This window comes from Pagrus pagrus (genome assembly GCF_965226575.1).
Source record: "Pagrus pagrus genome assembly, chromosome: 13".
Lineage (NCBI taxonomy): Eukaryota > Metazoa > Chordata > Actinopteri > Spariformes > Sparidae > Pagrus > Pagrus pagrus.
The window spans coordinates 30,759,607-30,767,597 of record NC_140197.1 but is presented as its reverse complement, the minus strand read 5'-3'; positions in this window follow the sequence as shown (position 1 = coordinate 30,767,597).

Genomic DNA, 7,991 nt, shown 5'->3' with positions numbered 1-7,991 from the left:
TCCTGTCTCTTCCTGCACTGCTCTGCACTGCTTTTGAGTTCCTCTAAGTTACACTTTGCTGTCGTTCCACAGACAGACACCGCTCACCACAAGGTCGTCATGAGCAGGCAACATCTTTACAGAGATAAAGGCAGCTGTGTTCTCTCTCTCATCCTGGCTTGTTTCTCAAATGTCTTAACCCTTCATAACTTGGGGTCAATGCTCCTGTCAACCTCATCTATCCACAGGATAAGTACAGCTCTATATGGGGACATCATTAAGTGAACATGTGAAGCAGCATATGACTAAAAAGGTGAAAAACTATTAAATCTCAACATTACCTGCTGCATCAGAGCCAGAGTAACTACTTTTAATCAGTAATCAGATAAAACAGTGATTGTGATGATCAGCTGACTCAAAGTATTCAGTCTATACATGTAAATATATGGATCAGTTACTTTACTGGTACTTTTGATACTTAACTACATTTAATATCAGATACTTTCACTCGAGTACTATTCATATGGGTTTCTTTCACTTTTATCAAGTAATATTTTAACGCTGTATCTTTACTTTTACTCGAGTATGACTATGAGTATATACAACTACATACTTTTTACAACACTGCTAATACCACAATGTAAAAGTACTCCATTACAAGTTAAAGTCCTGCATGGTAACACTTTACAATGAGGGTCCGTTACTTAACGTTAGTTAATGCATTATTAAGCATTAATTAACAGTTTAATAACCATTATAATGTATTACTTAACATGAATTAACACATTAATAAATGCATTAATGAGCAGTTAATTAATGTCTACTGCTCAGTTAATTAATGCATTATTAAGCATTAATAAAAGTTGCATAATGTAATTAGTTATCCTTATGTGTGCATTACTTAGTATTAATTAATGCATAAATTAATATATTAGTTAAACGTTAATAATGTCTCTAGTAATCATTAATGGTGTACAAATAATTGTTTATTAATGCCCATCCAGGTAACATGTACACCATTGTTAATTAATGCTTAATAATGCATCAACTAACGTTAAGTAACGGACCCTCATTGTAAAGTGTTACCATGCATTTTAAACCCAACTCAATTAACAGAAGTGTGATTACTTTAAAATAAAGTTTGTTTGTCACAGATTATTTTCTGTAATAATTAAAATCTCAATAACCCCACAGAGGGCAGCAGAGCCATGCTAACTTCAGTCAGCTGCAGAAAACATCCTGCTGCAGCTGTTTGAACATTCAGGAGCACAAAGCTGTGCTGGAGTCAGCTGTGGTGTTGGAGCGCCCTCTACTGGGATGATGACGTCACTGCAGCAGCAGAGCGACTCACCTGGACTCACCTGCTCACTGTTCCCTCCAACAGCCACTCTTTCACCATCAGTTACTTCACTTCAGTAAGTCTGTCAGTCTAATGTAACTGTAGTTAGAGTATTAATACACAGTACACAGTATAAATACACAGCACACAGTATAAATACACAGCACACAGTATAAAGACACGGGTGGTTTCCTCGTCTCCTCTCTCCTCTCTGGTTTCCTGATGTCTCTCCTTGAATCCTCGGTGAACTAAGACACAAGGAAAAGATGCAAGTGAGGGAAACGTGAGATGAGAGAACCTGGTGGCTGTTGGAGGCTCCAGGACGGGCATGAAGCTCCTATCTGCTCAGACACTGAGTTTGAAATGAACTTTGTGGGAACAAATGTCATTTTTATTTTGTCATGTTTGCAAAAACAAACAAACAAAACAACAAATAACACACAGATGCTGTCTCATGTTAAACATGAACACACAAACACAAAGTAAACAATAACAAATCATGATGCAGTCCGGTGTATAAAATGTGAAACAGGATGAAAATCGGTGAAACTTAAAATAACATATTTCCAGTAGTGTTCTTAAACTGGTCAATTTCTCAATGAGATTTGGCAGAAGGAACTTCTGAACACTGAGGTGAGTTAAGGATAACAGACAGACTTCAGTGTTGAGGATGTGTTCATAGATATCACTAATATCCTGTGTTGGCTGTGAGCGGTGCCGTCCGGCCTCGACTCAGAACAGAAGTGGACTCTTGGTTCACCCGGTGCTGAATAATTTGAGAGCGACTGTTGGACTTGTGATCAGCAAAGCTGCGGACTCATTTCATGTTCTCTGTGCTTTGATAAATCATAACATACTTAAAATTCACCAATTTCCAAATGAGATTTTGAATGTGAAACTTTAAAACATGTGAGTAGGTGAAGCTGCTCGGTGCAACACATCAGACATGAAGCTGTAAAGTGAACTTGGGTCGGCTGCAGCTCAGGAGGTAGAGCGGGAAGTCTAGTTATTGGAAGGTTGCTGGTTCAAATCCCAGCTCCTTTAAACATTGAATAAAGTGGAGCTGTGAAGCTTGTACCAGACCTCTGACTTCATCCACGTGGTGTGATGAGATGTGGTGTGATGTTTGGATCCGGCAGCAGGTGGCAGCAGCTGTCCAACATCCACAGACTGAATGTGAGCGAGCTGCTGCAGCGTGGAGGACTTAACACAAACTAACAGCGAGAACAGACCAGTGAGTTTCCATCATGAGATCTCAGACGTTAACGTTAACGTCAACTGCAGCTGTAAAAATGAGATGATGCAACAGTCTGGAGGTATTTAACACGCTGAACTTCAATATTTCAACACTCTTCATGATGTTATTTGAACTCTTCACTGTAGCTGCTCAGCTAAAAGTGTCAGCGGAACTGAGTGAACTGTTCCTTTAAAGAGTGAATACAGCTAAATGTTCTTGTGCTCAGTGTGGATGAATAACTGAACAATATTACCTGCTTCAAGCAAAAATGGCAGCCGTTCACTACTCGCCTCCAAGCACGAATCAAACTGTTTTGTTCTGTATTGAGAGACGGAGCGACACAAGAGAAATACAGAAGACGGATTTCAATAAGAGACAGACGTGTGTTTGTGTTCAGGTCAGACGATGGAGTCAACGAGGTCTCTGTTAAACAAACTGAGTGGAGCGTCCCGTCTGTGCTCTCATATCTGTGATCCCAGAGGAGGCGACGGTGGATGAACCGATCACTCGAGCTTTACGCCGCAGCTCGTTGACATTCAGCCGCTGACTGCTGCAGACAGACACGAAGATCTGAAGCCACGACAGAACAAGCAACAGTCAGTTAGCAAAGACATGCTGTAGTTTTACAACAAGGTGCGCAACAAGGCTAATAACATGCTAACAGGCTATCAATGGGCTAGCAAGCCTACAAGTGGTCCAATAAGGTTAACATGCTAACAACAGGCTAACAGGCCTACAAGCAGTCAAACAAGGGATATATGCTAACAGGCGAAAATGCTAACAAGATAACTGGCCTACAAGTGGTCAACAAGTTAACCAGGCTAACATGCTAACAGGCTAACATGGTAACAAGCAGTATGATTGGGTGAACATAAAGATGCAGTTCATCGCTGTCAGTTTGTAAATCTATAATAACTTCAGATGCTTATTACAGTGTCATAATGTCATTTTACATCAACATACTGTATTTTCACTGTAACCTTTACTTTGGTTACTATGGAAACACAATATAACACTGTGAGTTTACAGTCGTTTGCTGTAAAACTACAGGAATGATTTTGACTGTTGGTGTTAAAGCATATGATGCTAATGCTAACACCAGATAGTGAAAGCAGGACAGTGTTTCTACACGCTGGTATTAAGACGTTTACTGTGTTTCTTCCATCACGTCGTTCTTCAGTCGACCTTTTGTTCTGAATGTGTTTTTATGGGACTGTGTCGAACCTTCCGGCTCAGTTCTGATGAAACATTTGAGGAATGTGTCAAACAGACGTGGAGCACCTGAACGCACCCTCAGGTCCACGCTGACCTTTAACCTTCGTGTCTGAGTCCTGCTGTCCTGCTGCAGCGTTGATCAAACTCCATCCTGAGCTCAGCTGAGGAGAAGAGCGAGCAGCTCCTCGGTCTATTCCTGTGTAATCCCGACTCTGGCTCTCAGCGTTTGGCACGACGTCGTACTGATGCTGCTGACAAACAGGAAGCAGCTCGGTTCGAATCCCCCGTTCACCTGCAGCCAGAAGATCCGGCTCCATGTTTGAATATTTATAGAGACGATCCCACACTGCAGCTTCATTACATAATGAGCCTCGCCAGCCGGCTGAACGTCCACTTCACTGTTTCTGTACCGCTACACCACACACACACACACACACACACACACACACACACACACACACACACACACACCCGCTGCAGAGGAGATACCAGTGCTTTAAGAAACTCCCCTGGTTGCTTAGCAACTAGTCCTCAGGATTGCCAAAAGAGACCTCAGATCATTTGTCTGTTATGAGAGTGTAATATGATATTGTGTGTGTGTGTGTGTGTGTGTGTGTGTGTGTCTAACGTACGGTGTCTCACAGTGGACACACTTCCTAATGAAATGAAGGTGTCAAACATTCAGAGACGGAGACAAAGTGAGTCCAGAGCTCCAGTTCAGGATGTTTTTTGTTTTTCATGTTTTTATCTTCGTTCACCAGAAACATGACGTGACTGGTTGGTTAGCTGGTTAGTTTGTATGTGTATGTTAGTTAGTCGGCTGGTTGGTCTGTTTATTTGTTGGTTGGTTGGTTTGTAAAGATAAAGTTAGTGAAGCTGTCGGCAGCGTGAGAGCAGCGCTCAGTAAAACGTGTCCTTGGTTTCAGATGAGAACAGTTTTTATATAAAGATCAATAATGAAGAGAAACGATGAACCTGCTGACCTGTTTTATTAAAGTGTCACCTGCTCACATCCTGTAATATGACTGTCAGTCACACTGTGTGTGTGTGTGTGTGTGTGTGTGTGTGTGTGTGTGTGTGCGTGTGGAGGCAGATGTTCATCTTGTCTTTCGACACATCTGAAGACAAAATATCACAGAAGAGGCGAGGAGAGAAGCTCTGACATCAACACTGGTGTGTTTGTTTGTTGGTTTGTTCGTTTGTTTGTTGGTTTGTTGGTTAGTTAGTTAGTTTGTTTATTGGTTTGTTTGTTTGTTTGTTTGTTTGTTTGTTTGTTGGTTAGTTAGTTAGTTTGTTTGTTTGTTGGTTGGTTTGTTGGTTCGTGGTGAAAAATAGGAACAAAATAAAAGTGTTCATTTCACATTTTACAAATAAAGAAACCAAATCAGAAGCAGTGACCTCGCTGACTGACGTCAGCAGGATGAAGAGACGCAGCAGCTCCTCACTGCTGTTTGGATTCATGTGCAAATTAAAGATGGAGGTCAGATTAAAGATGGAGGTCAGGTTAAAGATGGAGGTCAGGTTAAAGATGGAGGTCAGGTTAAAGTGAAGACTCATCCAAACATCTCAGCCTTCAGAATAAACTCCCAGACGTGTTACAGGACTCTGTCTCCGTCTCATCTGCACTCAGATGTGACGACGATCATGATGATCACAACAACAGAGATTTGACACACTTCAAGTTTTATATTAGAAAACAATCATGTGTTCGTCCGCTGCGCTCACACAGCACGGTCTGCACACACTTTCATTTTCTTGGGCTGAATTATTAAAACAACAAACCCAAATGATCAGATTAGCTGTGAGGCGGCGACACCGGAGACTTCATGAAAACATGATTAAAGCCAAACAGCGAAGAACAAGAGGGAAATATTAAAAAAAGACAAAGTGCAGCAGATATTCAGCCGCTGTCTTAACTGAATCTGGGCGAGACTGTTTGGTTTCTCTCATTTACATCTGTGGATGAAAAATCATCAATCTGTCCCTGAACGCACCACGAGACATGAAGGAAGGACGCAAAACAAATGTAATCACTGTAACGGCTGTTTAACTGGGATTTGTTGCCCGACCTGGACGGACGATTAAAAACATAAATCTGCAGCTGGAAATCAATGAGGCTCATCTGCAGCTTGTCTCTGAGAGCAACGTCTCTGCTCTCACCAGCAACAACACATCCCACAGCGTCAGCATCTGTCCAGCTGGTAATGACACTCAAAAATCAATTTCTTTACAAATTGGACCTTTAAAAACTGATATAAACTATATATTACTGGATCTGAAGTCTCATTGGCTACATGAGGCATCAATCACCTGGAGGCTGGTGTGTAAGTGTCTCAGGAGGGAGGAGGAAGAAGAGAGCGTGGGTCGCTGGTCTACACGTCACTCGTTGGCTGTTGTAGGCTCCAGGGCGGGCATAGAAGCTCCTATCTCAGACGCTCCTCACATGTGCAGAACTTGCCTTAGAAACATCATGTTTTTAAGTTTTCTTCAGTATCACAGTGATCCAGTGATAGTTGTCTGTACGTCCACAGGTTCACTGCAAACAGGAAGTGCTACTGTAACAGCTGATTCGGCAACGTTTTAATGGAGTTTTGGAGCATTTATATTTTTTTTGGGTTGTTTATCCGTTTTAAATCATCTCCAGCTGCTTCAGTTGTTCAGCAGAACACTGCAACTCTGTTTTACTGTGAAGCTCCAGAAATGTTCTGTGGACTACAAACTTGCAGACTTTAAACTGTGTGTGTCCTCAGAGTTTGAAGCCTGCAGCTCCTCCAGTTAGTCAGGAGTGAAGAAGCCTCTTGGGTCCAGTTGACGACGATACAACACTGAGAAGTAAATCTGACTTGTTGATATAATTCCAGTTAACAGATTATAATCATCATCGTGTCAATTCAGGATTTCATGTTTAACTGAAGATGTTTTTGTCCAAACTACAATAAAAATCCCTCCTGAGCAATCAGTCGTTCTCTTCTTAGTGTGTTTTGACAGGAAGCTGTGATGAAATGCAGTTTTCTTTTTAAAAAATCTGATAATTAAATTCAACTCATCCCCACTGCTGCGATAAAAAACCTCTCTGAGGTCCAGATGTGACTGAATAAAGAGCCTCGAAGCAACAGTGATGAGAGGAAGTGAAGAGTAATGAGGCTCAGAGGGACGAAGCGTCCTCAACACCTCCATCACAGAGAGCTTCACCTGCAAACACCTCAGAAGAACAATAAATAACATGAGTGTCTGATGACGGACGCTCGATCACACAACGAGACAGATTCATGTTCCCCTCAGGATGAATCCACTGAGCCTGACTTTATATCATCAGGAGGAGACGATGGCTGAGCCTGACTTTATATCATCAGGAGACGATGACTGAGCCTGACTTTATATCATCAGGAGGACATGATGACTGAGCCTGACTTTATATCATCAGGAGGAGACGATGGCTGAGCCTGACTTTATATCATCAGGAGGACATGATGACTGAGCCTGACTTTATATCATCAGGAGGAGACGATGGCTGAGGTTAATGTTCTCCTCAGCTCGTCAGTCACATTAACGACAGCTGTAGCTGCTGCTGTTTCTGTCAGCAGGTTTTTTATCTCCGTCTGTCTCTCAGTCGTCCTCATGATCATCCGGACTGACGTCTCCTGGACGCCGCATGAAGCCGAAGATTTAAAACTTTACAATAATAACCAACAGTTGGTTTGACAGCGTCGAGTTAATCCTGCGAACCATCTCAGGCTTTTTCACCACAAACACAAAATCCCATCAGACTAAAACACTTCACAACATTTCCATTCGTCTGCCAGGAGAAGCTTTCTGAGGCTGATCCAACAGCAGCAGCGTTCTGCTGGACACTTTGAATCTCCAACTCAAACATGCATCACTAATTATTTCTGCTCAGCTCAGAGGGAAACAGAGACTGAGACATCTCAGAGGAGGAAGTGCTTCTCAGACGGCAGCTTCACGAGGCTAGAAGTCGACGACAGGACGTAAACTTTAAACCACAGGTTGTCGTTTGTGTGCAGTGACAGTGAAACATCCAGACGACGGCCTCAGGGTCTGAGAGGTGAAGCCAGGATGGGAGAAACCAAACCTGCAGTTCCTCTAACGGCCACCAGAGGCTCCACCAGTGAGTCAGTCCTCATAAGAGTCCATGTTAAAACAGAAATCAACATGTTCACAGCTGCTTCATCACAACGTTTATACAACTCCCTGCTTTAAATG